Genomic DNA, 8141 nt, shown 5'->3' with positions numbered 1-8141 from the left:
TCTTCCCAATCGTAGATGTGGTGGACCGGCAGACGATCGAACCACACTCTAGCTGCCCCAACAAGCGTCATTTGGAACATGTAACACCACGTAGGTTCCGTCCAACTACTGACGGTTGCCCCCGCTATGAACCTGTTCAAATGATCGTCTGGATCAGATATACCATCGTAAGTGCCGATGTTGGACATATGTTTGGCACTTTTCGGGACGATTGCTTCCGCAATGTCCCTTGCAAATTTGGACGTTCCCGCCTTTGCAGCAGTTGGTGTAAATGTTTTGGAGAAGTCACGTGGGTTTCCACCCGCGTTTTTTGGTTTGAAGGTTTCTCCAAAACGCCTTCTCGGTTGGGAGTCCGTTTCCTTACGCTTCCCTTTCGCCCTATGACGAGGGTTTGCGTCACTATCGGATTCCTCCGAATCATCGTACAAGTGCTCTTCGAATTCATCAGCCTGTTGGAGTGAACGTAAGCGTTCATCCAACTCAGCTTGGAATTCTTTTTGACGTGCTTCCGCCCATGCTTTAACTTCATTGAGTGTTTGGCGGGGGAGCCTCGTTCGTTGTCTCTCTAACTGGGTATCGGTGAATCTCAGTGAGAGATTATTTACTGCACTTGCCCCGGCTTGGGTAACTGGGGTAGTGTTCGTAAATTTTACTGCACTTGCCCCGGTTTGGGTAACGGGGGTAGTGTTCGTAAAAACTGTGTAGTCGCCGGTATTCCCCCCAGTAGCTGGGGTTGTGGTTACCGGAGTTTCTTTAACCATCTTTCCAGAAGTTTTGAGAAAACTGAAAGAATTAAGTTCTAGCTTTTATGCACGGATGGCGCCAATGAAGAAACACTAATGGACCCAGGGCAGACTACGGATGATCTGGGGGTTAAATAGATGTTTCCCACGAGGGGTTAGATCCGGCAAAGATGGTTCTTCTGATAACCTGCAAAACAGACACCGTGAGCTCGTCACTGAGAAGGGGGGGTACCTCCTTGTGACCACCCTCCGGCGTGAGAATTAGACTAGATTGCTCTTGAATATAAGTGTATATTAAGAGATTGCTAGAGCAGATATCAGGTATAAGATATGAGATAAGATGAGATGATCATACCATTTGGGGTATTTATAGCCGAAGGTAGGTTTCCAAGAAGGTGTAGCCGGCTGAATAGTATTCCTGTTCTACCAACTGTGGCCTACGCACGTGCCATGCTGGTAGTTGGTGGGTAGGCAGCGGCTGACAGTGACCAGGCCTGCTGTGTACTATTCCTTTTCCACCAACTGCAGGCTATGCACGTGGTATGACAGGAGTTAGTGAGTAGGCAGCGGCTAATAGTGATATACAGTACAAGAGCATGCTGCTCGTCATACTGTTGTCAATGAGCTGTCGTATCTCTGGTCAGATCTTTTGCCCATACCTCGTCAGGTACAGTACAAAAGATCCTCCAGTATCGTACGGACTGGCTCATTTGGGCGGAAGTATTCCCCCTCCCGCCTTTGTGCGGGATTGTTCTCGGCTTTGCTCATTCCTTCAGGTGACTACTGAATTATTTTGAGAGCTAAGTGCCTTGTGCGTGTAGCCTTGCTGCGGGTGGCCTTCCCTGATGGCTTGTATCCGCAGCTGCGGGAACAGGCGGAGTACACCATTGGGAGGCATTTCCTGCGGGAACAGCTTGCGTACTGCGCGTAAGGACGTCACGTCTCTGAGCATGGTGGGTCCTGCGGATCCAGTTGGTTTCTGTGCAGACGTCTCTCTTCAAGGTGAGTCCTGCGGGTCCAACTGGGCTCTACTGGAACCTACCTCTTCAACATGTGAATTATATATGTGTGACACTATAACAACTTATCAATAATGTGAACACCCACGTCACATCATGTTTTATTTCCTTACACAAATGCATACGAAGCGTTGTCATTTTTGCATTTGACTTTACATGAATAAGTGCACGCCACTTAAAAAGTTGAACAAAAAATACGTATACACTCATGTGTAAGTCGTTGGAAATGATGCAAAAATCATATAAGAAGTGTTTAGGAGAGAGTAATTAATTATTTGGAGAGATAATTTTTGTTTTCATCATTTTAATATTTGCTTTTTATAAAGAAAAAGAAATAAAAAAAAAATATACAAACCGGTTTAACAAGCTCTCGCAATGTTTGTAGTTTGAGCCCTCCGTACACACATATAAGGATTATTTAACACATATTCGATTTTAAATAAGATTGTACAAGAATCACACAAATACTTGTAATATTATTTTTAATGTGATACATAAGAAATATACGTGACAACATAACCATCCAAGTTTCTTTTTGCCGCCAAGTCTATATCACCCAACTTTCTTTCTACCAGTAAGTCTTATACACTATGTAGACTTGTAATAAATTTCAATGTTTTCTTTTTAACTACCTAAATTCAAAATAAAAATTGCAAATTTCACTTTTGTGACTTGATCCACAACTTAGGCTGAGGGGTGTGGAGCGCGAGAGGGGGCGTGTGAGCCCATCCGCTCGCGCCCCGGGGCGCGAGCACCACACCACCGAGGCGCGAGAGGGGCACGAGAGGGGCGCGAGAGGGGCGCGAGCACAACTTTCAAAGCAGGCGCAAGGGGTCTCGCGGCTGGGAATGCGCGTGAGGAGGCCTTGGAATGCGTAAATAGAACCGTTGGGCTCTTTGTTTATTAAAAAAAAAATTTTTTTCTCTATAAAACCAATATCACATACCAATATCACATGCCATCAACCCATTTTAATATCCCAAACTCATATATAATATCCCAAACTCCTTTATAAAACCCAAAATTTTTTTCCTATATATAACCCATTTCATATAAAAATCCAAAAACAACCCATCGTCCCAATTTTTTTTTTAAAAATAATGTCGTCGTACTCGTCTGATTCCGACTCCTCCGAAGAGGATGATTTGCTTCTTCATGTAGGGGGAGTTTTGACCGCAACCGTGGTCAATCTCTTGCAAAATCAAGCCCATCAACCCCGACTCCCGAGGGTTAGAGCACCACCTCGTGATCGTGATCGATCGGGTGCTAACGATACTTTGATGAGGCATTATTTTAGCCCTCAACCGGTATACGCGGCGAGGCGACCAGATGATCTTATATTAGATTAGTTTTATTATTAAATATTATTGTTTGTTTAATTTTTAGTATGTTTTTTTTATTATGAATTTTCAAAAAAAATGTGTGTTTTTTTAAATAATTTCTTGTTTTTTTAATAATACGTTTTTTTAATACATTTATAAAAAAATAAAAAAAAAAAACCGCTCGCGCCCCCTCTCGCGCCCCTCCACACCAGGGCCCGGGGCGCGAGCACCACAACCAACACCCATCTTATCAAGTTTCTCTCTCTGCCACACGTTACAATATTATTGGCTGGAGCCCCCACTCGCGCCCCCTCTCGCGCCCCCCACACCCCTCAGCCTTAATCCAACTTCTTTCAGGGAACAAATAGTTTATGTTGACATAAATTTCAGGATAAAAAGAATAAAATCAACTACACCTTACAAGATGCTTACATGTCTTTGTACTTTTCTTTGCCAATAACAACAAGTACAAGTGTCAATCTATAAATAATTAAAAGTACAGGGATCAAAGTACAAACTAACCCATACCAAAAATAACCCAAACTTATTATTATTATTATTATTATTATTATTATTTTTACATTCCATCATCATCTTCTTCTATATAATATCTCCCATTGCGGCTAGGGTTTTACTTTCACCTTGAACCAAACCCTAATCTCTGTCACACTTATCTTCAAGATAATTCAAGGGTTTTTCTGGGTATTCGATCTTGATTACGAATGACAATCAAGAACTGAAATTAGGCTTCTTATCTCTTATAAAGACTCAATCTTTACTGATCAAATGGCCACTATGAACCCTTTTGATTTGCTCGTGGATGATGACAACGATGACGTGTAACAGCTCGTGCAGAAGATTGCTGCTGCGCCGGTGAAGAAAGCACCGCCTCCTGCCGCCGCCGCTGTGCAGCCGACTAAGCTTCCGTCCAAGCCTCTTCCTCCGGCTCAAGCCGGTGAGTTTTAAGTTTTAGTAAATAATAATAATAATAATAAGTGATTAAAGATTGTTTTTTTTTATCTCAAAACTAACTTTGGGAGTGTTTGGATGTTGGTTTAATTTGGTTATTGTTTTTTTTAAGTTGAGTTATAAAAAAATTGATTGATTTCTTGTTACAAAGCTATGATTTTTATTCAGGGTGTATGTTTTATCTATTATTATTTAGAATCGGATAATTAATTTTTGTCATATTTATGGTGTTAAAGAGTGTTGACAAAATTATGACCAAAAAGGTATGGATAATTTTGTAGTTTAGGATTAGTCAGGTAATATAACTTCTAGTTTTTTTCTTTTTAATAATATAAAGTCAGTTACTTGATTTTTAATGTTACACATAATCTATTTATAAAAACATTAGAAACTGGTTATTATGATTTTAAGTTGCGTTGTGCTAAAACAATTCTATATAATGTTTTGTAAATGACACATTTTGTATCGTGTGTTCAATTCTTATATGTGCATATTGGATCAAGATTACACATTTGCTTAGCATTATTGATTAGATTATAAGTATTTTTCTCTTTGACTTGACAAGTGAGGGAAGCCAAAAACGAAGGAGCGCATGGCGGTCGTGGGTACGCACGTGGCGGCCGTGGAGGCGGTCGATTTAACCGAGATTCAACCAACGAGGGTTCGTTTGGTAATCGTGCAAACTCTGGTAATCAAGGTGGTATTGAAGAGTCTAATGGAAAATCTTTTGAGAGACGTGGCGGTTATGGTGGTCCTCGTGGCGGTTTCCGTGGCGGTCGCCAAGGTTCTTTTGGCAACGGAGACGCGGACGATGGTGAACGTCCACGTCGGCCGTATGATCGCCGCAGCGGCACAGGCCATGGGTAAAATCTTGTTGCATTTTTAATCTTTTATGTTTCAATAAATTATTATCAATAACCGTTTGAAACTTAAAAGTCTACTACTTACATGGACTAAATTTTCTTTTACATGTGATATGTTTGATTGCATGTTAGTAGGCTTGTAAATAAACTGAGCAAACACGGACAGGACATGTTCGTATTCGTTCGTTAACGGTATAAACAAATGGTTCACAAACAAACATAACTGAACATTGATGAACGAACATAAATGATTGAAAGCTGTTTAAAAAATAACGCGAACATCAATCTGTTGTGCCTTAGAAAGTTAATAAAACTAAGCTAAACTCAGTAAATTGTATTGGGTGATATTCTAATTATATAAAACTAGACTAAATTGTAGTGGACGTAGAAATTTAAAAGAATATAAAAGTTAACTTTAATTGACTTACGATAACAATTTTAAATGAATGAACATAAACATTCATTAACATAAATAGACGAACGAGACATGGTTCATGTTAGTTCATTTAATTGAATGAACAAACACTGATTGTGTTCGTTCTTTTGTCATATAGACATTTTCTGAATGGTTTACTTACAGTTCATTGAACGTTCGGTTTGCCTACATGTCTATATGTATTGGCAATTTTGGTTTGATTTTTTCTGTTGTATATTTAGGAATGAATTTAAGCGTGACGGAGCGGGTCGTGGAAACTGGAGAACTCAAGCTGATGAAATCAATCAGTAATCTTTTCTGCTTTCTATATTAATAATCTTACATTTGCTTTTCTTTTTGAATAACTTTTATCATCTTTTTGTCACAGTGAAACTCAAGAAGTGGTAGTTGAGGGAGAGAAACCGTGGCTTCTGAAAAGCCCGGGCCCGAAGAAGAATCAACCGAGGTCAAAAAGGAGAGTGCTTCAAATGAACAAGTTGAAGAGCCCGAGAATAAGGTAAAGTTATGATTTTTATTTACCCGTTGTTAGAAGTGGAAGCAGGCATTCATGATGCAAATTTGTTATGCAGGAAATGACTCTTGAAGAATATCAGAAGGTTCTAGAAGAGAAACGAAAGGCTCTAGAGGCGCTCAAGACTGAAGAAAGGAAAGTGGAAGTTGACAAGGATCTTGCATCTATGCAACAATTATCAAACAAGAAAACTAATGATGACGTTTTTGTCAAACTGGTAATTACTTTATGGGTTTGTTGAAGGTCTTATTTTGAAAGCTTCTAAATCGTACTAGTTTAATTTTGGGTTTGTTTTATAGGGTTCTGATAAAGATAAGCGCAAAGAAATTGCTGAAAAAGAAGAGCGCGCTAAGAAGGTGAGTTATTAATTATTTTGTATGTGCTTTTTAACTTAATTGTCGAATAATTTTTACTTATGTTATTTTTTGTTGTTACAGTCGCTGAGCATCAATGAGTTTTTGAAACCGGCTGAAGGTGAGCGTTACTATACCCCTGGCGGCCGAGGTCGGGGACGTAGGGGTTCTAGGGGCGGTGGTCGGTTTAACCAAGGTGGTGGTTCGAGTTATGCAGCTGAAGCTCCCAAGATAGAGGACCCGAGTCACTTTCCCACTCTAGGTGGGAAGTGAGACGGTTAAAAGAGTTATATCCTGTCGTCTGCATTTCATCAAAAAGTTCTAGAAATGGCAGGTTGAAAATGTGTTTGAAAAAGGGTTATTTAAAAACTTACCGCGTCTTGAGCTGTAAATTTCTTGTGTTCCCATATGGTCTCTGTTTGTGTCGGTTTATGTTTATGCATTTTGTCACGTTTAGAAGTTTTGAGGCGTATGGGACCGATTAATTTGTGGTTTTGAGATACGCTTGTTTCAGTTTTGTTATGAAATAGATGAATGACGATTTTAGTTCTTTCTACTTGTGTTTACGCTTGCTTTATTTATTTGATTTACTTACCTACATAAGACTGAAAAATTGTCTCTTATCATGTTTAGCAGGTTAGAAACGCCGCAAATAATACAAGTATCTGTAGGGGTATGGTACTAAACCCGGTTTTACGACCCTAAATTTATTATATTGGCTTATTTTATTATATGGACTAACACAATGTTATTGGGCTGAGGGGGTTTTGTGGAGGTAACCCTAACTGGGCTAGGCCCATTAGGGTACCATGATGGTGGCCATGAGGCTCTCTATATAAGGAGGTCTCCACCTCCTTATTATGGGATGCTCAATAAGAGCCACCACCACTTTTTTTTGTGTCTGTAAACAAGAGATCTTTGAGATTTCTTAGCAGTCACCTCCACACCCCCGAAAAACCATTGCAGGTCTCAAGCAACCGTAGAAGAAGATCAAGACGTGGTTCGTTCATCTTGAAAATCCGTGGAAACATCGTCATGGATCAGGTCAGATTCATTTCATGCTTCGACATTGGCGCCATCCGTGGGACGACAACGAACTACCCTTCGATCTTCCTCTCGGCTGTCAGATCTCTCCCAGGAAAAACCCAGATCTGGAAGTTTACAGAAAAAGGCCTCAAGGTTTGTTCTATTAAAGCTCAAAAAGATCCATAGATCTAAAGGAGGCTTCCAGATCTGTGCAAAAAGGAACTGCCTGATTCGAATGATCAAGTCTCCGGATCTGTGATGGTTTTAAATCTGCTCCGAGCTTCAGATCTATCTAGATCTGATTTACAGATCTAGATCTAGATTACAGACCTGAATTTTAGGTTTAAAATTGCAGATCCAACTCTTAAATTGCTGATCCAAAAATTACCAGACTTCCGCCGCCATGTACGCGCGCCCGCGGATTCTCACTCCGCAGCCATGCATGTGCCGCCGCGGGAACCACCATGTGGGTTTCGCGCAAAAGACCTTCACCATGTGGGTTTTGCGCAGAAGACTGCCACCACGCATGCTCGTCAGCGGGTCACCATTCCGCCGACACGCGTGAGCGCCCGTGGAAACCACCGCTGAAACCATCATGTTGGTTTTGCGCAAGAGACCTCCGCCACGCACGCGCGCTCGCGAGTCACCACTCCATCGCCGTGCATGCGCGCATCAGGCCACGCGCCAAACTTAAAGGTCGGGAATCCTCATAATATCCCATATGGCTACGCGCCATGCTTAAAGGTCGGGAATCCTCATAATATCCCACATGGCTACGCGCCATGCTTAAAGGTTGGGAATCCTCATAATATCCCATATGGCTACACGCCATACTTAAAGGTTGGGAATCCTCATAATATCCCATATGGCTACACGCCATACTTAAAGGTTGGGAATCC

The 8141-nt window shown here is 41.1% G+C and overlaps 1 pseudogene across 1 annotated transcript; it reads left to right on the top strand.

Annotated features, from left to right (window-relative positions):
- The first annotated feature begins 3636 nt into the window (after positions 1–3636).
- Positions 3637–6767, top strand: LOC143619334 (RGG repeats nuclear RNA binding protein A-like; annotated as a pseudogene). Its single transcript, XR_013151171.1, has 7 exons — positions 3637–4039; positions 4619–4916; positions 5574–5639; positions 5720–5848; positions 5922–6080; positions 6163–6219; positions 6301–6767. The product of XR_013151171.1 is annotated as an RGG repeats nuclear RNA binding protein A-like (transcript).
- Positions 6768–8141: the final 1374 nt, after the last annotated feature.

Source organism: Bidens hawaiensis, unplaced genomic scaffold (genome assembly GCF_021521415.1).
Source record: "Bidens hawaiensis isolate Kalapana, Puna unplaced genomic scaffold, B.hawaiensis_p1.1 tig00002423_1, whole genome shotgun sequence".
NCBI lineage: Eukaryota > Viridiplantae > Streptophyta > Magnoliopsida > Asterales > Asteraceae > Bidens > Bidens hawaiensis.
The sequence above is the reverse complement of the archived record's forward strand: the minus strand, read 5'-3'. Positions and strand labels throughout refer to the sequence as shown.